The 23,667-nt window shown below is 53.2% G+C and overlaps 2 long non-coding RNA genes across 2 annotated transcripts; both read right to left on the bottom strand.

Moving 5' to 3' along the window:
• Positions 1–11,735: 11,735 nt before the first annotated feature.
• LOC120687511 lies at positions 11,736–13,396 on the bottom strand. Its single transcript, XR_005680767.1, has 2 exons — positions 13,137–13,396; positions 11,736–11,947 (listed from the first exon to the last, which is right to left on the bottom strand). It is a non-coding gene; the product is annotated as an uncharacterized LOC120687511 (long non-coding RNA).
• Positions 13,397–19,468: 6,072 nt separating this feature from the next.
• Positions 19,469–21,456, bottom strand: LOC120687510. The gene is made up of 2 exons (XR_005680766.1): positions 20,869–21,456; positions 19,469–19,680 (listed from the first exon to the last, which is right to left on the bottom strand). It is a non-coding gene; the product is annotated as an uncharacterized LOC120687510 (long non-coding RNA).
• Between the last annotated feature and the right edge of the window lie 2,211 nt (positions 21,457–23,667).

Raw genomic sequence — 23,667 nt, forward strand, 5'->3', positions numbered from 1 at the left:
GGGGCGTGGCGATCGTCCTGGCCATCGTCCTTGGTCTCGCGAAGATCGCGCCGGCGTCCTGCCAACCCCCGTAGGCGGAGTGGTCGTCGCTGTAGGGCATACAGTTCTCCAGATGTGGCGTTCCGTGGGCCCTGTGGGTCAGGATCTTGTGTAGTCCAGTAGCAGCGGGGCACGCGGCGGTCCCGGACCCCCTGGACGGAGTGCTGACGTGCATACTTAGGAGGTCCGGGAGTCACGTGGAGGTCCCGGACCGCTCGAGGGGGAGGTCCGGGCTCCTGGCTACGAGTGATGGGCGTCCCTCTCCGAGGGGCTCGTGGCGGCACTAGACCTCCTCCCAAGAAGGAGGTGGTCCCGGGGCCATACGTGTGATGACGTAGAGTCCGGACGGCCGGAGTTGGCGGAATAGTCCGGGGAGCAGGGCCGGGCACGCTCCGTCCCGCGTCGCAAGTCCCACTGTATCGCCGCAGCGCTCGGGATGGCGGTGCAGTGACCGGAGTTGGCGGATGGGACTCCGGTCACAGCCATCGCGGGAAATGGCGGTATGACACCATCTGTCCTGGGCACTGTGGAGGAGTGGTTGGCACTTAAAGCCTCCGTACGACGGGCGGGTGAGCAGCAGGGTTGTTTGTCCCTTGCGCCGAGGGGTGGCCTCGAGCGAGGCGGAGATAAGCCGCCCGCTCGAGGGTAGGTTCGCTACCCTCGAGGGAGGCGGAGATGCGCCGCCCGCTCGAGGGTAGGTTCGCTACCCTCGAGCGAGGCGGAGATGTAGGGCACGGTCGAGGGGTCTCGACGGGAGCCCTCGAGCGAGGCGGAAACCACCCCGCGGTCTGAGGGGAGCGTGGATGGGCTGCACTGTGTCGGTGGGCCGCGTGTTTGGGCTTCTTTGAGTCCTTTCTTTCTTCCAGATCGGAGGGAGATCGTGGGCCTTTGTGGGCCCAGTCACCTTAACATGTGTTTGCGTTTTTAAACGATCTTAGTACCCCGGTTAGGGTATCCCTAATCGTGGTACCCGACAGTAGCCCCCGAGGCTTTGGTCGAGTCAAAGGATTCGGCCAAAGGGTGATTCGGCGATTTCCCCCTTGACGTGATCAGTCAATGCCGCGCACCCAACAAACGCGCCTGAGCGCCAGCCCGGCGGATGTGACAATACGTCGGTCGGGGTAGTGCGCCCGCGGGGGGAGTACTTCGAGGCGCCTGCTCTTTTTGTTTTGTTCGTTCCGGGGACAAGACGTGTCCGCGCGCTGAGGGGGGCCAGGGTGACGATGGCGCCCGCTGCTTGGCAGCTGGTGCCTTCATCGCGCTGTCCCGCGCTTAGGGCCTTGGCCCCGGCTTCCCTGGTTGCTTTGGGGCCCGCCGTTCGAGGGCGGTCGGCCTGAGCCGATGCTGCGCCGCTTAGCGTCCAGGGGCTCAACTTCGCTTTATTTCGTTCGGTCGCGTCTCGGTGTGGGAACCGAGGGCATCTTGTGCTCGTGGAGTGCTGCGCCGTCACGGGCGGTCCAGGCCCATGCCTTCTGACAGGCTTGAAGCTTGGTGCTCGACGCAACTATAAATAGGGGTCGTTGGGTTCCCTTTCCTCTCCATCTTCCCAGCTCTTTCTTCTAGCATTGCCCAAGTCTTGTAATGTTTTACTTTGCCTCTCGTGTCCAGCCCCTAGATGGGGTGACGTGGCTTTTTTAGGCTTTGGTGCTAGAAGAATGCTTGCGAGTGGCGGGGGAAGATCGGAGAGGGCGTGCGCACCATCCCTCAGCTTAAGTGGGATCAGCAGATGAGCATCGGGCCCATGGGGTCCTACTCCTGCGATGTCCCCTAGCCTGAAGGGGGAGGGAGACGCCTGTCCATGGCACTGGCGCCAGGTCTGGCGGCTGTTCTTCGCATCGTCCCCCCGGCAACAAGGTTGCTCTCGGGGAGACGGTGCGGAGGGTGCTGTCCGGCAGCTCGACCCCCCGCGTAGTCTTCGGTGGAGGAGACGCTAGAAGAAAGCTTGCGAGGAGAGCATCCCGCTGGACCCATGCGGCCCGGGGGCTGTCTCTCGCATCCCTAGCAGCCTGGCCGTCGCTCCAGCCAGGGGCTCGGTGCCTTTCTTCACCACTTGCTCCTCCCCAAGACAGGGAAAATTGCCACGCAGGTGGCAATGTGTTTGTATCTTTCGACGGCTTCGCGCCGTTAACCCTTTGTAATCTTTATTTGCATTGAGCAATAAAGTCCCCCTTTCTTTTTTACAGGAAGTATGATCGTGGGTATAGGGACATACAGAGGGTTACAGTCCTCGAATATGTGTGAAGTCTCCTTCACGGGGGCGCGTCAGCGCACCCGCGGGTGTAGCCCCCGAGGCCTTGGAGGAGAGTTTGTGCTCGTCCAAGGGCTATAAACATTGCCCCACTAGGTTGCCTCACCGGGATGGTCGTCCAGCGTCTTTTTCAGCTGGCAACGGCACTCTTTCAGCCGTCCTTGGCATTCTCCGTGCTGGTACAGCGACCCGGCGTTCAGCTTAACCGTTAGGAGAGCGCACGTTAATAGCGGGGGATTTGGTTATACACGTGGAGCTTCGCAGTTGACGGTCGTCGACTTATTCGAGGGTGCGATCGGAACCGTGGTGTGCGAGGAGCCCCCGAGCCCAGGCCCGTGGGAAGGCGTTCAGGGGAACCCTCGACTTTGATTACGACCCTCGTTGCCCTTCCGCAGGGAGGAGGGGTGAAGCGCACCATGCTACCCATGCCCGGGCCACGAGCTATGGCTGCTTCGGTGAGCTGTTAGCGGGTTGTTCAAGCGGACGTCCGTGCCCCGTTCGATAAGGGTCGGCTCGTGGTCCATGGACACGTCTCATAAAGCGCTCGCGAGGGTTCGCTAGGCGGGGCTCGGACCCGTTCGATAGGGTCCGAGGGCTCGATGCTCTCCCTCGATGGAATCCCCCTTCTAGGCACCCTCGACTGGCCTTGAACACTGCGTAGGATGTCTCGAACTCCGCGTTCGAGGGTGGCTTGTACGGCACATCCGTGCAGTCCTTGACTCTGGCGATCTGGGGCGCCTGTCGAACCCTCGAAGGGCCAGGCTTCGAACCCCTTATCAGTAAGGCCTCGGAATGCGATTCCTTCGAGGGTAAAGGGACCTCCGAAGGAATATTCCGTCTTGATTCGAAAACGACGCAGAGTCGCGAGTCATGCGCGCGGGTCTTCCGCTAGTGGTGGGCGACGTGGCCCGATTCGTGCGGTGCGGTGCGGGGCGCGCCTTTTCAGGCGCCAGCCTCGGGCAGATGAAGCGGCGTGGGGCGGCGGCTGACGGATGGGATAGCGCAACAGTCGCGCCGCGCCCGCCGGTTACCGTGCCGCAGTTATTGCTGCGTGCGCGCGTGGGAGACTCCGTGGTCGTGGGGTCCAGCCGTTAGCGACAGTGAAATCTATCGCATTCAATGCGGTAGATTCGGGCTGTGGTGGCGGACTCGCCCATCGCGGTGAATAAAAACAAAGAGGACAGGGTTGTTTGGGCTCACCTGGCCATTTTGCCTTCATCCTACTTCGCCTTCTCCGCCTCCCCTGCATCCTGAGCCCACGGCCAAGAGCGAAAGGAGGAAGAGGAAGGAGAGAGAGAGAGAGAACCTTGGCCATCCCAGAGCCTTCACTCCCGCGCCCCCCCTCGACATGAAGAGATGTCTGACGTCCAGGAGCCTTTGCCGTGGGGGAAGTCCTCCGCCACTGTGGCGGTTCTGGAGCAGTTGGTCGCCGACCGGCTACTGCCGCCGAACTCCGACTCGGGGGCGCCTGCGTGGATTTCCCCGCATCCGGACGAGACCGAGCCGAAGTCCCCGCAAGGCTACGTCGTGAGCTTCGTGCGCCTTCACGAGCGGGGCTTCGGCATCCCCGTCTGCAGGTTCATGCGGGCGTTGTGCGACTATTATGGAGCAGAGCTGCACAACTTCAGCCCCAACTCCATCTCGCAGGCGGCGGTCTTCGTCGCCGTTTCCGAGGGGTACCTTGGGATAGAAGTGCACTGGGATCTCTGGATCCACCTGTTCCGCGGTGAACTCTTCATCGAGAGCGTGCGGGGCCAACCGAGGCGATTCGCGCGAGCTGGTGGCCTGACGTTCCACGTGAGTCACTCCCGGAAGAACTTCTACATCCCGAGCAAGATGACGACGAACAACGCCGGGTGGAGCCGAGGGTGGTTCTACCTTCGCAACCACCGTGGCGCGCTCCCGTCGTTCACCAACAGAGTTCTCCGGGAGCGACCGCCGAAGTGGTACTGGGGGGTGTCACCCCCGGCGCAACAAGCCAAGCTCGAAGTCCTCACCGACGCGCTGGCGCATTTGGCGAGGAAGGGGTTGACGGCAGCGGCCGTCATCGCAAACTTCCACCGGCAGAGGGTGATCCCTCTCGTGGAAAGGGCCCTGCCGATCTTCCAGCTCACCCCCGGGAGCCAGGTTGAGGGCTCGAGGACATCGTTCAAGCTACTTTCCCGCACCACCGCCGCCCGGAGGGCGAAGTATACGGTGGCGGAGTTCCCCCACGATCCCAAGGATCTTTGGAGAATCAAGATGCGCCCCGAGACGGGGTACATTTCTCTGGTAAGTTTTGATTTCGAATCCGCTGTTTCTTGTGTAGCCCCTTTTCCTGAATCCAACTCGGGCATGCTTTGCAGGGGTTGAAGTGCCCCCGGTCCCGGAAGAACGCCAAATCAACCGCCTCCACGCGGAGAAGCTGAAAAGGCGAAAGGACGCGGCCGAGGCAAAGGTCGAGAGGAAGAGGAAGGCGAAGCACGACAAGGCGTGCAAGCTTGCTCGCGCGGAGGGGAAGCCGCGGCCTGCCACGCCCGAGTCCACGGAGGATGAGGAGGAGGAGGAAACCTCGGATGCCGAGGACCACGCTCTGGGGGGCGACGGGGCGGCAGCCGGTGCGGGCTCCCCGCCGACCTACCAGTGGGATGATGACGAGGGGGCGCCGGCGGTGCCGGAAGAGACAAGGGCCGTGGTGGAGTCATCGGCGGATCCGTCCCTCGAGGGTGCGGAGCGGGAGTCGTCCCCTCCGGCAGCCGGTGAGGAGACGCCCGCGCCCCAGGTGCTGATCCGTGGTGACGAGTCTGCGGCGGGCGCGGAGTCGTCCGTGCTGGAAGCCTCGAGTCACCAGGCCGACACGAGGGGGGCGCCCTCGGGGCAGTCTTCGAGGGGCGGCGCGGTGCCGCGGGCCCGAAGAAGTGCCACGAGGAAGCGAAGTATGAGTGCTCGATCCGGGTCAGTAAACTTGGGTTTCGTTTCTGTTGCGTGTTTGGTCGATTTCTCGATCCCGTTGTCTTCAGCTCTTGTTTCTCGATTTCCATCCCCAGGGCCATTGCCAAGGACGCGGTCCAGCTCGCCCCGACTAAGGCCCTCAAGACTGGGGCACACAGTACGCCACACACGGCGCCGCAGCCCCGGCCTGCCGTGGACCTTGTGGCGGAGGCCGCGAAGCTGCGGGAGGCAATGGCTCGAGGGGCCCAGGCGGCCCAGCAAGCTCGAGCCCAGGAGGATGGAGGCGGCGTTGGCCAGAGCGGTGCTGAGGCGGCCGCTCCGGCTAATGCCGTCGAGGAGACCGGCCGGGGTGATGCGGATGGCGCCGCCCGGACGGACGTCGAGGTTAGGGCCGGTCAGGGCGACGCGGCCAGCGCCGCCTGACCGGATACAGGAGGAGAAACTGGTGGGGGCGCGCAGGAGCGCCCCGCCGACCATGTGGAGGTGGAGACCCTCGTCCTCGAGCCCCCAAGGGCTGAGGTCGTGGGCTAGGGGCGCCGGGGGTGGAAGGAGCCCCCGTCTCGGAGCCCACCGAGGCCCGGGACGAGGGTATCGTCGCGGTGGTGCCAGCGCCAACGGCGCAAGGGAGAATGGTGGCGGTGGTGGAGCTACCGGACATCAGCGAGGAATTCGGGGATTCGATGGACATCGACCCCGCTGCTGCATTAAGCGCCGCCGCGCACATTGCCGAGTTCGTGTCGGCCAGCGCGGACGTGCTCGAGGCTGGGACGTCCGAGGGGCATCATCACGGGGCAATCGTCCTGTCCGGGCTCCCCTCGGAGTTCCTCCGCAAGGAGCAAGAGGAGGAGGAGGCCTGGAACACGCAACTCAGCGTCAGACGCGAGATCCTACAAGCCCTCGACCGCGCATTCCAGCTCCATCAGGGGGTGGATTACCAGGTCAGCCAGGTAAATATTTTCCCCTGAAAATTGTTCGGGTTCGATTTCGGTTTTAATGTGCTTTTACCCACACCTTTCCACTTGCAGCGGCTGAGGGAAATCTCGCGCGAAAAGAGCACGGAGATGTCCCGGATGTACTCCCAGATGAGCCAGCTTGGGCAGCACAATGCCGAGCTAGTGCTCAAGAACATCGAAGCCAACACTAAAATGGCAGATCTGGCAGCGCGTCAGCAGGCGCTTGAGGAGGACTTGGCGCGGGTAACCAGTGAGCGGGATGTCCAGAGGGCCGCGGCGGAGCAGAAGGCTCGGGAGGCCGAAGCGCAGGCTGCCGAGCTGCAATGCCTCCGGGCAGCACTCGAGGAGAAGGCTCAGAAAGCCGAGGCGTAAAGCGCCGAGCTACAGCGCCTCGGGACATCGCTCGAGCAGCAAAAGACCGAGCTCCTCCACAAGGAGGTGGCCATAGTTACGCTCACCGGGACCCTCCGGGAAAAGGGCGAGGCCCTCGAGGGGAAGGAGGTGGCCCTCCAGAACGTGGGGCCGCCCATAGGGAGAAGGAAGCCTCCTTGTCCTCGCTCGAAGAGGCCGCCCGAGCCCAGAGGGAGGAGGCACAGAGGAACATCACGGGTCAGTACCTTCGAGTTTTCGTTGTTTTGTTTCTTTTCGTAGCTCACGTTGATTTCCTTTGCTCAGAGCTGAGGCAGAAGGTGGCGGACGAGTCCGCGGCGAAGGAAGCAGTCCACACCGCACTCACGGCGGCGCAGATGGAGTTTGCTGAGCTGGAGCAAACCGCCGTGAGTGTGTGTCAAGCGCTCGAGGGGGAGGGTGCCGTCTCGGGCAGTTCGATGATCAGCCGCCTGCGCGCGCTAGGCGGTTGGATTGCCAAACACGCCAAGAGCACCTTCCGTCTCGGTGTCCTGCGGGCCCTCGCTGTGGCCTCAACACACTACCTCATGGATCTCCAGAGGGTGTCGTCGGGGTACGTCGTTCCCGATGATGCTGATGCGGACGCCGCGTCGGCCATCATGGACGAAGCCGACGCAGCCGCGAGGAGTTCGCCACGATCCTTGCCGAGAAGCTTGAAGCCGACATCCCTCCCATTGCTGAATTCGACGCCACTGAAGACCCGCAATGGGGGGATGGTAGCCTGTAGGAAATCTAGGCCTCGAAGCCCATGTAATAGATTAGTGATTATCGTAGTCACACTTTGTAATCGTACCTTATGAATATAAGAAATTTATTTTTGTTAAATCGACTGTGTGGCCCATCGAGGCCTTGTGCGTTCGAGCCTACGTTTTCTTTACTTTATTTCCGTGTTCTCATATGCGACTTAGATAAACGTCTGCGAGAAATTTCGCGTTCATAAGCAACGTAGGCGTGGGGTGGTGAGGGGGGTGCCGTATCCCGGAGGCGTAGGCGGCCCCACGACCCGGCCGGCCCTGTACCGTAGTTGCTTACGCCTCGCGTCCGCTTTTTCCAAGGATACGAGAAGCTTAGGGTCGAGACGGAAATATTTTGAAAAAACATTGGCGATTTTTGGGGACGTTCGGGGGTTCCCCCCATAGTAGCCCCCGAGGGAGGCATGGCTTTGCCGCGGGTAAAGCCAGGCGTACCTCAGTGTTCGTGCGCATCCGAGACTTCGAGGGTCCGGAAGGTTCCCAAAAATAAACAAGTAAAGCGTACTTCTTTTTTATTTCGGGAAATCGGAAATGCGAGTACAAACGATGTACAAATAGCTCGGAATTCTAAGGATAGAAGTGACGTAGCTGTTGTATGTTCCAAGCGTTGGAGGGGACTTCGCCTTTTTCGTTCGCCAGCTTGTACGTGCCGGGTTTGAGTACCTCGGCGATTATGTACGGTCCTTCCCATGGAGGTGAGAGCTTGTGGCGGCCCCTGTTGTCCTGTCGAAGCCTCAGCACCAAGTCCCCTTTGTCGAGGTCTCGGCGCCGGACTCTCTACGCCTGATACCTTCGTAGAGACTGCTGGTAGCGCGCACAGTGTAGGAGCGCCACGTCTCGAGCCTCATCTACTTGGTCCAGCGAGTCTTCGCGGGCTCACTGGTTCTGCTGCTCTTGGTATGCCCTGAGCCTCAGCGACCCGTATTCCAGGTCTGTGGGGAGTATGGCCTCAGCGCCATAGACGAGGAAGAACGGGGTGAAGCCCGTGGCTCTGCTTGGTGTCGTCCTCAGGATCCAAATGACTGAGGGTAGCTCCGTGAGCCATCTCCGGCCAAATTTGTTCAATTTGTTGAAAATTCGTGGCTTCAGTCCTTGGAGGATCATGCCGTTGGCACGCTCCACTTGCCCGTTCGTCTGTGGGTGCGCCACAGCCGACCAGTCCACACGTATGTGGAAACTGTCACAGAATGCCAAGAACTTCTTGCCTGTGAACTGGGTGCCATTGTCGGTGATGATCGAGTTCGGGACCCCGAACCTGAAGACGATGTCGGTGAAGAATAGAACCGCTTGCTCGGATTTGATCTTAACAAATGGGTCGAGCCTCGATCCACTTAGAGAATTTGTCGACTGCCACCAGTAAGTGGGTGAAGTCCCCGAGCGCCTTCTGCAGCGGACCAAAGAGGTCCAGCCCCCACACAGCGAAAGGCCACGTAATGGGGATGGTCTGCAGAACGTGCGTGGGGAGGTGTGTTTTTCGAGCATAGAACGGCAGCCCTTGCAGGTCCGCACGACGTCGACGGCGTCGGCGACCGAAGTGGGCCAGTAGAAACCTTGCCGAAACACGTTACCCACGAGGGTGCGTGGTGCGGCATGATGGCCGCAGACACCAGCGTGGATGTCGCGGATCAGCTCCTTGCCCTCGGGGATGGGGATGCATCGCTGCAACACACCCGAGGGACTGCGTTTGTACAGTTCGTTGTCGATCAGGACGAAGGACTTGGCCCGCCTAGCCAGGCGCCGCACCTGAGCGCGGTTCGAGGGCAGGACCCCACAAATCATCCAGTCAAGGTACTGGACGCGCCAATCTTGCGAAGTGAGGTCCTCGTCGACTTCCATTGCTTCGGCCTCATCCGCGGAGGTGGTCCCGGAGTCAATGTCCATGGACTCGGCCTCGTCCGCCGGGGGATTCCCGCCGGAGGGCTCGGCGGTCGAGGGGCCCAGCTCCGCCGGATCCTTGAATTCGACGGAGGGTTTGGTGATGTCGCGAGCGAAGAGGGGCCCAGCACCAGGTTCCTGCACGTCGTACCCTCGAGGAAGGCGTTGATGACCTTGACGTGGGTGACGCTGGGGAGCTGGGTGCATTGCTTGGAGAAGTGCCGCACGTAGTCACGCAGGGACTCGTTGGGCTTCTGGCGACACCCTTTGAGGTCCCAGGAGTTCCCAGGGCGCACGTAGGTGCCCTGGAAGTTTCCCACGAAGATCTTGACTAAGTCGGCCCAGTTGTGGATCTGGTCCGCGGGAAAGTGCTCGAGCCACGTTCGTGTGGCGTCAGCAAGATGAAGAGGCAGATTACGGATGATGACCGTGTCTTCCGTCGCACCGCCTAGCTGGCACGCTAGGCGGTAATCGTTGAGCCAGACTGCAGGATCGGTCTCGCCCGAGTAGTTGATGAGGGTGGCGGGTTGTCGAAAGCGCGGGGGAAAAACAGCAGTTCGGATCTCCCGGCTGAACACCCGGGTGCCCGGAGGCTCCGGGGACTCACCCCTGTCGTGCTCGGGGTCGAAGCGTCCACCCTGTCTTCGGCGTGCCCGCGCGTGTCGAGGAGCCGTTCCCTCGCGGGAGGCCTCCCAATGTGGTCGTGCACCGAGGGTGCGTTCGCACCGGGCGGTGCGTTCGCACCGGGCGCTATGGCTGCCTTGCCCTTCGCGGCTGGTGGAGTGTGTACCAAAACCTCGTGGTCCTGGTGCGCAGTCCCACCAGGCTGCTGCAGGGCTTTCGAGCGTATGTGAGACGCAGAGCTCTCGGCTTGCTGCACAGCAGCTTGCTCGATTAGCGCCTGGGCCTCGCGGCGCAGGTTGCGGCCCGAAGGTGTCGATGGCTCGGGCATGGCTTGGAGTAGGTAGGACGCAGCGACGAGTTTCTCGCCAGCCGTCTTCAGTTCCGGAGGTTTGTCAATGTTGTCGTCGGCCAGGATGCGCTCCCGGGCAACGCGCGCCACCGCCTGGGCATGTGCACCACGTGCGGAGCGCTGCTACTCGAGCGCGGTGCGCAGCTCCTGGGTCTGCCGACGCTGCTCGTCGAGCTTGGCTTGGAGCTCTTTGAGCTGCGCCAGCTGGGCTTGCCGCTGTAACAGGACCGCCCAAATTAAACCGGCTTAAGTGCGCTAACTATCATCTTAATGTTTAATCAAGTTATTGTGCACTTAAAACGGTGTAATCCGGACGTCTGTCGGTTTAAGGATCGAAAAACACTGGAAGTCTCGCACGAAGACGAGCACAGATGATTACAAGCAGACAAAATTTCTCAAAGTTAATTTACAAAGTGGAGTTTTACACACAAGTTTACGTAAAATATCAGAGTTCAAAATGCAGCGGAAACTAATTAGAAGTTGAGTTTAGAAAAAGAATGATTACTACGATGACGTGAGGACGTCACATCGAGCCCACCGATGTGAATCCTGGTTAGCTCCAACCAGCAGCAGTTACCTGAAAACAGGGTGACAACAAACCCTGAGTATACTAATACTCAGCAAGGCTTACCCGACGTTGGGTATACTTAGCCCATTATCTAGACATGCCATGCTTTTTGGCTCTGGAGTTCTTTTGCTGAAATGCTGCTAGGAGTGAATCCTTACTTTCAATATTTTAGCTCCATTTAGTACAGCGAGTATTAACTAAATTCGCCTAAACATCTAGAGCACACATGGTGGAGCAGATTATTCTTCAGTAACTCACAAACCAATCTTTTCCATTCCTCTTTCATTCCATTTTCTTACTACGATGTGACAAAGAGATCAAGGCTCTCATAACCGCGAGTCACGGCGAATCGATCCGATTTAACCTTGCAAGGGGGACCTAACTCGCACGACACATGCAAGCCCTGTCGGGCCACGCGCGTCAACTGTTTCCACATTACCACGGCATCTGAACTACGCCTGCTAAAACCCAGGTGATGGGCCCCTCGCAGTGAACTCCCGGAGAACCCGGAGGCGGCATCCTATCCAACACCCGCCAACTCCCACGCCCAGCGTAGCATGGCGGAATTCAAATCACCGCTGTAAGGTGGTACACAGCTTACCGGTTTCGACTACCTCCTACTTCCGGTATGTGGTTAGTACTGTTCAATCCTCGATCAGCACTGCCAACAACGGAACGGTCCTCAATCGACACAGGCGGAGGTCCACTTTCCAAACATTCCATATCCATAATCCAATTCCTCTCCGCCCGGTCTCCATTTTTCTTTCCTCACAGATTCATTCTCAAACCACTTTTCCATAAGCAACCAGGACCTATAGCTCGCGAGTGACAGGAATCACTCGACTTCTACCGAGCCCTAATTAAGCATTGCAATACTAACGACCTGCACACTAGTGGAGTAACTGAGGAAACCTAGGGATCATGCATCTACGGTTCCAATCAACTCCTAGAACGTAAATGCACAATAATTATATAAATAAACATTAAATACTAAAGTTAAGGGTTATGCTCCGGGGCTTGCCTGGGATTAACACTGAATTAGTTAGTGTTGGTTAGATGACACTCGCTTGACGAGCACCTGCCTTCGGTCGTGCACATCGGGATCCATCCATCCATCTTCTGGATATGTCAACCAAACATCATCTTCGGGTTCGGCTCCGACTTTATCCTTTAGCTCCACGCGTCGTACATCTAGCGTACCTATATGATATGCAACGATGCAAATGCATGAACGTAAAAGAAAACAACACACGAGGCATTTAAAAGGCATACAAGATAAACCGAGTCACACCACACCGATTTAAGCACCAAAAGGTGTTTAATTAGATACTACTCAAATCTTCCATAGAAAGATAGCAAGGAACATCAAGTATGGTAAGCAAAGCACGAGAGAGCAACTAAAGACTTTATTTAGCTAACAAGCCAACATAAGCAAGTTTTATAAAAACCACCAACATACTAGCTCCAAATGATTTCACAAGGTTAGCACATGAACAAAACAAGTTGCCGCAATTATCTATGCAGGAAAACATTTCTTAGCAATAACAAAAGGAAAACTATATCTAGGAACCATATAAATGTAAAAACTTGTCATGCAGCAAGAACTTGATAGCACAACTTAATTAGCATGACAAGATACTGATAAAGAGTGTAAAAACAATTTACCAACATTTATTGCTAACATAAAGCATTTATTTTAGCCTAAACAAGACAAATTGAACAAAAAAATAGATTTACACACATGTGCATAGCTTTTGGACATGAAATTTTTACAGTGAACTAAATATGCAAAGAGTAAGCTAATGCATACATTTCATAATTTTTCGACTTCCAAAACTGCAGATATTAAATAAACAAGCTAAAACAAGCATTAATCATGATTAAATCAAAATATCACAGAAACATTAAACAACTAGCAGCTTAATTATTTTTCCTAAGTTATACATGTCAAAAAAACGCTAACCCAACTGGTTTTACCTTTTTACCATTTTTCTACTATTTACTAAGCATTTTCAAAGCTTGCAACCACTTAAACTAACATTTAAACTAGAGCAAAAACTATTTAGAAACTGAAGATCAACCTGTAAGGAAAGTTGTAGATCTTAGAACAAGGAATCCAACAAATTTTAGTTTACATTTTTTTGATTTTTCTATGATTTACTACAATTTTTCAAAGTTTCAGCCAATTTATTGCAAAAGAGCCCTTCGCAGCACTATTCCTTTGAGTCTATACTTGTGTAGAAAACCCACTGGATTTGTCCCTATTGCTGCGTGGGGTCCCTGGTCGCGATTTTTGAGCAGAGGAGTATGGAGAGCAGCGATTCAGGCGAGGGGAGGGTTTCCCGGCGACGAGGAAAGGGTGGGGGAGTACGAGGGACGTGAGAGCTACCTGCGGGTGGTCTCGGTTGACGCCGGGGTGGCCGGAGAAGGGCCCTCGGCGGGAGCAGGAGCTTGGCGGCAGCGGTGGCGGCGTGGGGCGGCGGTCCGGCGAGGCTGGGCGAGCAGGGACGGGTTGGGGACCTTCAGTGGGCCGAGAGGGACCCGTTCCGGGGCTCGGCTCGAGCGGAGGTGGTCTGGAGGGGAGGGTCGACGGGGAGCAGGAGCTCCGGGCGGCTCCAATGGTGGCGGTTGGTGACTGAGCCTATTCCGGCCGTGGGATGCTCACCGGCGGCGATGGAGGGGTGGATGAGCACGAGGAGGTTGAGAGCTACCCATTGGTGGGTTCGGACGAGGTTGGGGGCGGCCGGAGAGGGGGTCTCCACGGAAGCAGGGGCGCGACGGCGCTGATGGCGTGCGGCGGCGCCTCTGGCGCATGAGCAGGGGCTCGGCCCGGCTCTAGAAGGAGTGGAGCAGGTGCAGGGCGAAGCGAGGCGGCCTAGGGCGCAGCAAATCGGCGGCAGGACGGTGAGGGGTGGCCGGCGCAGGGCTCGGCGATGCGCTGCACGACTTCGGCTCCGTCTGAGCTCGAGGAAAGGAGGTGAACGAATGGAAAAAGGCTAGGAACGTCGAGGAGAGCGGCGAAGCTTCGAGGCGCGACGACGTCTGCCGCGACGGCCGACGCGTGGCATGGAGGGCGAGGATCGCCGGGCGGCGACGCGTGGGCGGCATGAGCGCCGAGAGCAGATAAACACTGGAGAGAAAAAATGATTCAACGAAATTCAGCTCGATTTTGACTGTCCAAAACTCAAAATTTCATATAGAAACTCGAAAAATTCCAAGAATGAAAGTTGTTCAAAATTTAATTTCCTCCAACTTTTGTTTCAGGCAAAACTTCATTTGAAAATTAAATCATAGTTTAAAATTTGAAATTTTGAAACCAACTCATTAATGTTCTTTTCAAAGCGAAATCAAAAGTTTTCTTCAAAGTTTGTGTTGAAACTTGAAAAATCATAACATGAAAGTTTTTCACCACACCAAACTCTACAACTTTGGTTTTAGGCAAAAGTTGATTTGAACAAGAATTTCAAAGTTGTTTTTAAAGCATGTTTTATTGGGTTGAAACCTAGACATCATTTCATGTGTTAAAGTACTAGCAAATTTTAATCAAAAATATTTTATGCATGCACGGTTAGTGTTAATGACGATAACAAACACATGATTAACCTTAACTACAGGTAATTAACACCTGGGGTGTTACAACCCTACCCCCTTAAAAGAATCTCGTCCCGAGATTCAGAACGGAAGACTCTTAAGGGAAGAGGAGCAGACCAACCATCAAAAACGGCAGGAAACAATCCAACCAGATAAGCTCGATGTTGATGGTAGGAGCCGTTGCAAATAAGGATTGAGAACTTAGAGAAAATTCAAGAAGCAAAGTGTAAGAAACACGATATCTTCCGAAATTTTGTCCGACTGGTAACTTGTCCAACTTTACGTTTTCTATGCCCTCTTGTCCCCACAGTGATGGCACATGTTGCATGATCATCTCGCCAGATCAACCAGGGTCCCTGGTCTACCACCTCTTGCAGTCTTCTAATATTTTCGTCCATTAGTAATTCTTTCAAGATCATCCCTTTGGTAACTTCGGAAGAAAGACACACTAGATTTAGGTCCGGTTTAGAGATTTCTAGGCAGAACAGCGAACGATAGATATGGGGAATGCCCATGAGATATCACACCGACATAGTTGTACAAGGGATCATGATTAGCAACCTCAATCCTAGTGTGTGTCGAGTAGTATAAGCATGTGTTGATTGCTCAGCGTAGGCTCTTGGTTTCCTTGCGACACCGTCAAGCATACTTCCAACGAGAAATCCCTTGTAGCACAGATAGATCATGCACGGATAAGCATTACAAGACGGAGGGATAGCAAGGAGATGATCCAAAAACAGAGGCATAAAATGAGAGCAATAGGGATTTGCTGCCGCAGACTGCAGGAAATAAAACTCTAGCTTAAGTTAAGATCCACATACAGCTTGCGTCCATCGACGAAATTATCTGATAAACGATCAACATGCCATTTGGTCCGGTTGGACAGCAACATGAGATCAAGCCCAATAACCATTCAGATGCCTGAGGAAAGTAGAGATGAAACAAGCATGACCCATATAAGAAAATAGAGATACCATCCACAGATTTGGTTGATAAAGCAATGGTATGATTCGCAAGGGAACGATTCTGACGCCAAGGTAGAAAAAGAGATTAGCATTGCACTAGCTCATCTTTAGAATAAGCGACAGAGAGGTTCCACCATGATTGTAGGTATGGCTTTTGACCATCAGGCACATGAGCAGACCACAGACATAGACAAGCACTTGGTGAAACTTGGCTAGGGTAAGCGGGTCAACGAAAATGTCTACAGGACGCTTAGATCCTGGATTTTTACAACACAAACAACCAGTAACTAGCACTGCGTTTAAGATTTCTAGCTCCAAACCTTGATCAGGGTCATTTATGGAACTCCAAAGATTACGAACGCATTCCAGATCTAGGATTTTGCCACTAAAGCGAAAGGAACTTCCTCCTTGCATGCAGCCAGGGACGCCTCCTGATGACGATGATCGTTTTTAAGAAAGCATCAAACTCGTTTCGTACACGGTTCTTCAGCTAGATAGGATAACTGAGTCAAAATAAGGTTTTCAGATCTTAAAAGAAAAGTTAAACCGAACAAGGAATGATGATGAGACAAGATGGTCAGTTCTCACAATGCTGAGATCATGACATGAAGAAAGCGGATGTCGGTGAGATTCAGCACAAGGCTTGGGAGAACAAGTGAGGATAGCACGGAAGATGGGTTTAAATGGAAATTTCGGAACATCCTTGCTCAGAATTATATTATTTGAATGAGTTGCACGATACTAGTTGCAAAACATGTCCATTTATGCCGATGCAATCAAGGAATAATGACAAAATATATTCCAACTCAGAGTGCAAATGCTCGATAGCCATGATAATGATGCACCCTAGAGATGGATGATTGCAATGCCAGTGCAATAAAATGATGGATGAAATGGTGCATATGACACAATGCATTTGCCATGATGCTGGCCCAATGATGCATACACCATGATGCAAAAATGATGATGCTCTTGATGTATGCATGTATGAGATGCATAAAATATGATGCATACACACGTGAGTTTGCGATGCACACAATGCAACACGCGTCTTATGACTGTTCCCTCGTGACTAAACTCGCGTTAACCCCATACCCTTGAGTAAGTATTAGAAGTTAGGACACTAGTAAGGGTTGCATAAGAATGGATTGAGGTGAGGTATGTCACATATACCGAGACACCAGCGCGCTCCTAGTGGCTCCATCATGTGGCTGCAACACACATGAGGCCCTAGGTTCCGTCGCGGCATCAGGGTCATGCAACTAAACACCACCACAAGAGAAAACAAGAGTAGCAACCCAACAGGCCAGAAGAGTCAAGATAGGTTAGAGGGAATCCAAGACAACCCACGATGTTACACTCGAACGTATTCCCGTTAGTCAATCTATGGATTCTCGACGATGATGCAACACCATGCACTGACCAATGACGTGATGCATGATTGTTGCAATGACTGTATTCAAAAAGTTATTTTGTCATAAACTTTTTTTAATTTATCCAAAACTACTGAGCAAGAATGGAATGTACAAAGTTCCGGTGTTAGAATCAAAATAGCCAACAATATAGATTACGAAATCAATGATAGGCCGATCATTGAACGATGGATTGAAAGACTTTGTTGGCAAATTCAAGGCTTTGCCATGAAAAGTAATAGTGGTTTTGTTGGAATTGGTCCAAGACATGAATCAAGAGGTTGACTTGAATGACAAGCTAAGATCTACTGGAAAGGTTCTCACATGATCCAAAGCCGCTGAGAAAGATCTTCTCAACCAGGGTCAGACTAGCAGATTGTATAGGTCTCACTACTAACAACACAAAATCTAGATGAACCTTAAGGTAAAAGCATCACATTTTAGCAAACGACGCGACAAGCATGACAATCAATCAAACTCAAGATTATGCCAAGATGCATGCACGTTCTAGCGTTTCTCACCCAAACAAGTACCAAAATATGGTATACGAGGACAATCGGTGGCACAATTACGTTCTCTCCCTATATATAGACTAGTCGTTCCTACGATCAATGATTTTATAACACGCTTAACATGGTTAGTTTCCTGCAAAAGAACACAGAGATAGATATAAATATCCATTTCTGGACCCTTCGTGCCAGCACACACGAACGGCCCCCATGTGTCCTACGCCACACGGGTAACGCATATGCAGTTTTCCACATATTCACACATACATTACCATCCACTATAGAGATGGAACCCAGACGTTCGACGCTGAATGGGCAGCGCTGCATACGTCATAACAACGTATTCACTTCCCGTACACTCGCCTTACGGGACATCCAAGGGTAGACGTGTCCCAAGGGTCACGGTCATGGCCAACCGCATGACAGGTTTACATCTCGTAACATTGCCTTACGAAATGGCCGTGATCACAATCACACGGCATGAAATCCGCACTCCATATCAGGCGGCAGATAGCGACAGGCTCGTTTGAATTGAGCCTTGTCACCTCCTCGTATGCTCAACATACGGGACCCGCGCACGTATGAAACACGTGGGCTATTCTAAGAACTATCAGAACACTCACCTTGCTTACCTCAGCGTAGGTGCGTCGTTACAGAATAACAGTTGTGCACCAAAGTAAGGTTTAACGGAAAGTAAATGCTGGAAGTGCTGGAATAAAATAGATACATAAATGCCACCATAACTAATAAAACCTAGATAGGGCATACGAGCTATCTATCTTATTCCTTAGCGCAACTAGCATCAAACTTTCGAAACCGAACATTTTGCAAGCCAAAAAGTTAGTTTTAAACTTAATTAAGCATGCAAGTAATCATCCCCAGTGCGTTTCGGCTCTGATACCAGCTGTAACAGGACCGCCCAAATTAAACCGGCTTAAGTGCGCTAACTATCATCTTAATGTTTAATCAAGTTATTGTGCACTTAAAACGGTGTAATCCGGACGTCTGTCGGTTTAAGGATCGAAAAACACTGGAAGTCTCGCACGAAGACGAGCACAGATGATTACAAGCAGACAAAATTTCTCAAAGTTAATTTACAAAGTGGAGTTTTACACACAAGTTTACGTAAAATATCAGAGTTCAAAATGCAGCGGAAACTAATTAGAAGTTGAGTTTAGAAAAAGAACGATTACTACGATGACGTGAGGACGTCACATCGAGCCCACCGATGTGAATCCTGGTTAGCTCCAACCAGCAGCAGTTACCTGAAAACAGGGTGACAACAAACCCTGAGTATACTAATACTCAGCAAGGCTTACCCGACGTTGGGTATACTTAGCCCATTATCTAGACATGCCAGGCTTTTTGGCTCTGGAGTTCTTTTGCTGAAATGCTGCTAGGAGTGAATCCTTACTTTCAATATTTTAGCTCCATTTAGTACAGCGAGTATTAACTAAATTCGCCTAAACATCTAGAGCACACATGGTGGAGCAGATTATTCTTCAGTAACTCACAAACCAATCTTTTCCATTCCTCTTTCATTCCATTTTCTTACTACGATGTGACAAATAGATCAAGGCTCTCATAACCGCGAGTCACGGCGAATCGATCCAATTTAACCTTGCAAGGGGGACCTAACTCACACGACACATGCAAGCCCTGTCGGGCCACGCGCGTCAACTGTTTCCACATTACCACGGCATCTGAACTACGCCTGCTAAAACCCAGGTGATGGGCCCCTCGCAGTGAACTCCCGGAGAACCCGGAGGCGGCATCCTATCCAACACCCGCCAACTCCCACGCCCAGCGTAGCATGGCGGAATTCAAATCACCGCTGTAAGGTGGTACACAGCTTACCGGTTTCGACTACCTTCTACTCCCGGTATGTGGTTAGTACTGTTCAATCCTCGATCAGCACTGCCAACAACGGAACGGTCCTCAATCGACACAGGCGGAGGTCCACTTTCCAAACATTCCATATCCATAATCCAATTCCTCTCCGCCCGGTCTCCATTTTTCTTTCCTCACAGATTCATTCTCAAACCACTTTTCCATAAGCAACCAGGACCTATAGCTCGCGAGTGACAGGAATCACTCGACTTCTACCGAGCCCTAATTAAGCATTGCAATACTAACGACCTGCACACTAGTGGAGTAACTGAGGAAACCTAGGGATCATGCATCTACGGTTCCAATCAACTCCTAGAACGTAAATGCACAATAATTATATAAATAAACATTAAATACTAAAGTTAAGGGTTATGCTCCGGGGCTTGCCTGGGATTAACACTGAATTAGTTAGTGTTGGTTAGATGACACTCGCTTGACGAGCACCTGCCTTCGGTCGTGCACATCGGGATCCATCCATCCATCTTCTGGATATGTCAACCAAACATCATCTTCGGGTTCGGCTCCGACTTTATCCTTTAGCTCCACGCGTCGTACATCTAGCGTACCTATATGATATGCAACGATGCAAATGCATGAACGTAAAGAAAACAACACACGAGGCATTTAAAAGGCATACAAGATAAACCGAGTCACACCACACCGATTTAAGCACCAAAAGGTGTTTAATTAGATACTACTCAAATCTTCCATAGAAAGATAGCAAGGAACATCAAGTATGGTAAGCAAAGCACGAGAGAGCAACTAAAGACTTTATTTAGCTAACAAGCCAACATAAGCAAGTTTTATAAAAACCACCAACATACTAGCTCTAAATGATTTCACAAGGTTAGCACATGAACAAAACAAGTTGCCGCAATTATCTATGCAAGAAAACATTTCTTAGCAATAACAAAAGAAAAACTATATCTAGGAACCATATAAATGTAAAAACTTGTCATGCAGCAAGAACCTGATAGCACAACTTAATTAGCATGACAAGATACTGATAAAGAGTGTAAAAACAATTTACCAACATTTATTGCTAACATAAAGCATTAATTTTAGCCTAAACAAGACAAATTGAACAAAAAAATAGATTTACACACATGTGCATAGCTTTTGGACATGAAATTTTTACAGTGAACTAAATATGCAAAGAGTAAGCTAATGCATAAATTTCATAATTTTTCGACTTCCAAAACTGCAGATATTAAATAAACAAGCTAAAACAAGCATTAATCATGATTAAATCAAAATATCACAGAAACATTAAACAACTAGCAGCTTAATTATTTTTCCTAAGTTATACATGTCAAAAAAACGCTAACCCAACTGGTTTTACCTTTTTACCATTTTTCTACTATTTACTAAGCATTTTCAAAGCTTGCAACCACTTAAACTAACATTTAAACTAGAGCAAAAACTATTTAGAAACTGAAGATCAACCTGTAAGGAAAGTTGTAGATCTTAGAACAAGAAATCCAACAAATTTTAGTTTGCATTTTTCTGATTTTTCTATGATTTACTACAATTTTTCAAAGTTTCAGCCAATTTATTGCAAAAGAGCCCTTCGCAGCACTATTCCTTTGAGTCTATACTTGTGCAGAAAACCCCCTGGATTTGTCCCTATTGCTGCGTGGGGTCCCTGGTCGCGATTTTTTAGCAGAGGAGTATGGAGAGCAGCGATTCAGGCGAGGGGAGGGTTTCCCGGCGACGAGGAAAGGGTGGGGGAGTACGAGGGACGCGAGAGCTACCTGCGGGTGGTCTCGGTTGACGCCGGGGTGGCCGGAGGAGGGCCCTCGGCGGGAGCAGGAGCTTGGCGGCGGCGGTGGCGGCGTGGGGCGGCGGTCCGGCGAGGCTGGGCGAGCAGGGACGGGTTGGGGACCTTCAGTGGGCCGAGAGGGACCCGTTCCGGGGCTCGGCTCGAGCGGAGGTGGTCTGGAGGGGAGGGTCGACGGGGAGCAGGAGCTCCGGGCGGCTCCAATGGTGGCGGTTGGTGACTGAGCCTATTCCGGCCGTGGGGTGCTCACCGGCGGCGATGGAGGGGTGGATGAGCACGAGGAGGTCGAGAGCTACCCATTGGTGGGTTCGGACGAGGTTGGGGGCGGCCGGAGAGGGGGTCTCCACGGAAGCAGGGGCGCGACGGCGCTGATGGCGTGCGGCGGCGCCTCTGGCGCACGAGCAGGGGCTCGGCCCGGCTCTAGAAGGAGTGGAGCAGGTGCGGGGCGAAGCGAGGCGGCCTAGGGCGCAGCAAATCGGCGGCAGGACGGTGAGGGGTGGCCGGCGCAGGGCTCGGCGATGCGCTGCACGACTTCGGCTCCGTCTGAGCTCGAGGAAAGGAGGTGAACTGAATGGAAAAAGGCTAGGAACGTCGAGGAGAGCGGCGAAGCTTCGAGGCGCGACGACGTCTGCCGCGACGGCCGACGCGTGGCATGGAGGGCGAGGATCGCCGGGCGGCGACGCGTGGGCGGCATGAGCGCCGAGAGCAGATAAACACTGGAGAAAAAAAATGATTCAACGAAACTCAGCTCGATTTTGACTGTCCAAAACTCAAAATTTCATATAGAAACACGAAAAATTCCAAGAATGAAAGTTGTTCAAAATTTAATTTCCTCCAACTTTTGTTTCAGGCAAAACTTCATTTGAAAATTAAATCATAGTTTAAAATTTGAAATTTTGAAACCAACTCATTAATGTTCTTTTCAAAGCGAAATCAAAAGTTTTCTTCAAAGTTTGTGTTGAAACTTGAAAAATCATAACACGAAAGTTTTTCACCACACCAAACTCTACAACTTTGGTTTTAGGCAAAAGTTGATTTGAACAAGAATTTCAAAGTTGTTTTTAAAGCATGTTTTATTGGGTTGAAACCTAGACATCATTTCATGTGTTAAAGTACTAGCAAAATTTAATCAAAAATATTTTATGCATGCACGGTTAGTGTTAATGACGATAACAAACACATGATTAACCTTAACTACAGGTAATTAACACCTGGGGTGTTACAGCCGCACCGCTGAGCTTGACGAAGAAGAAGGGGCCGCAAGCGGCACCACCGGTGGGTTCGCCTGTGCGTCCACCCCGCCGTCCCCGTCGTCGCCCAAGGCGTTGTCGTTTTGCTCGTCCGCAAGATCTGCCATGAAGCACTCCCGGGCGGGATCATAATCCTCCTCGCTGGAGTCCTCAGAGCAAGTGAGGCAATAGGCCGTCGCGAGTTAGAACGAGCAGAATGCGTCGGGGTCGCGGACCCCGGAGTAGTCCTCGGCCTCCTCGGCCGTGAAGTTGTTCATGAAGAAGTTGACGTCATCGGCGATCGAGCTCGCCGTCTCGGGGTAGGATTCGTCGGGAGACGATGCGATGAGGTTGCGGACCGACAGAAGATGATAACCCGGCAGATCCTCATACTCGGTGAAGTTAGTGCTGATTGAAGAGGCGTAGGTGGCAGCGTTGTGCATCCCGAAGGGGAAGGGCGAAGGCGAGGTCGAGCCCCCCTGGGAGGTACTGGTGCTGCAGTAGATGATGGTGGCGGCGCGGACGACGCCGAGGCACATGATGACGAGGCGGTGGCCCCGTTGGCCGCGATGCTAAGCTGCGACATGCCAGCCTCAACCCACGCGGGGGAGCTGTGGCGTGCCGCACGGCGCCGCTCCGCGTGTGCTTGTCGTGAACGCTGGCCCGAGCGCCTGATGCGCTGGGCTGGTGAAGTTGAAGGGACGGGGTTGCGTCTGGGCGAGAGGAGCTGCATGAGGTAATCGTTGCCGGTTGCTCGGAACTCGAGACTCCCGAACCAGATCACAAACCCCGCTGGGAGCGGATCCGAAACGCCCATGGGATATGGGTTGGATCTGCCCGCTATCCCTGGAGATCAAATGGGAGTAAAAGAGAAAATGTCACGCAGCGAGCCCCTACCTGGCGTGCCAACTGTCGGTGTCCTGACCCGGGGGTCGGGACCCCAACTATTAAATGCCACGTGTTTCCTCGTCCCAGATGTTGATGCAAGAGGCAACACAGTAACGCACGGGTTTATCCTGGTTCCGGCCACGGGGCCGTACGTCCAGCAAAGGGGGTGTGCGAGTGCACTGTATTATCTTGCACCCGGAGTGCTTGTAGTAGGGGGTACAAGCGAGGCGAGAGAGGGAGGAAAGCTCCCAGGTCTCTGCAAGGAAAGGAGTTGGTTGAGATGAGTGCGATGATCGCGAGTGTGGATGACTGGGTCCTTGATGTCCAACAAAACGTCCCCCCTTAAAGGAAGCCCGCCTCCCCCTTTTATAGTCACAAGGAGGGGCGGCGTACATGAGTGAGGGAATGTGGAAGTCGTCGTCCTCCCCCGAATCGCGGGTGTGCAGTGGTCAAACACTGTAGAAAGTACGCTATGGGGCATGGCGTTGGGCGTGGCGATCGTCCTGGAAATCGTCCTTGGTCTCGCGGAGATCGCGCCGGCGTCCTGCCAACCCCCGTAGGCGGAGTGGTCGTCGCTGTAGGGCGTACAGTTCTCCAGATGTGGCGTTCCGTAGGCCCAGTGGGTCAGGATCTTGTGTACTCCAGTAGCAGCGGGG

The sequence above is a fragment of the Panicum virgatum genome, chromosome 9N (assembly GCF_016808335.1).
Source record: "Panicum virgatum strain AP13 chromosome 9N, P.virgatum_v5, whole genome shotgun sequence".
NCBI lineage: Eukaryota > Viridiplantae > Streptophyta > Magnoliopsida > Poales > Poaceae > Panicum > Panicum virgatum.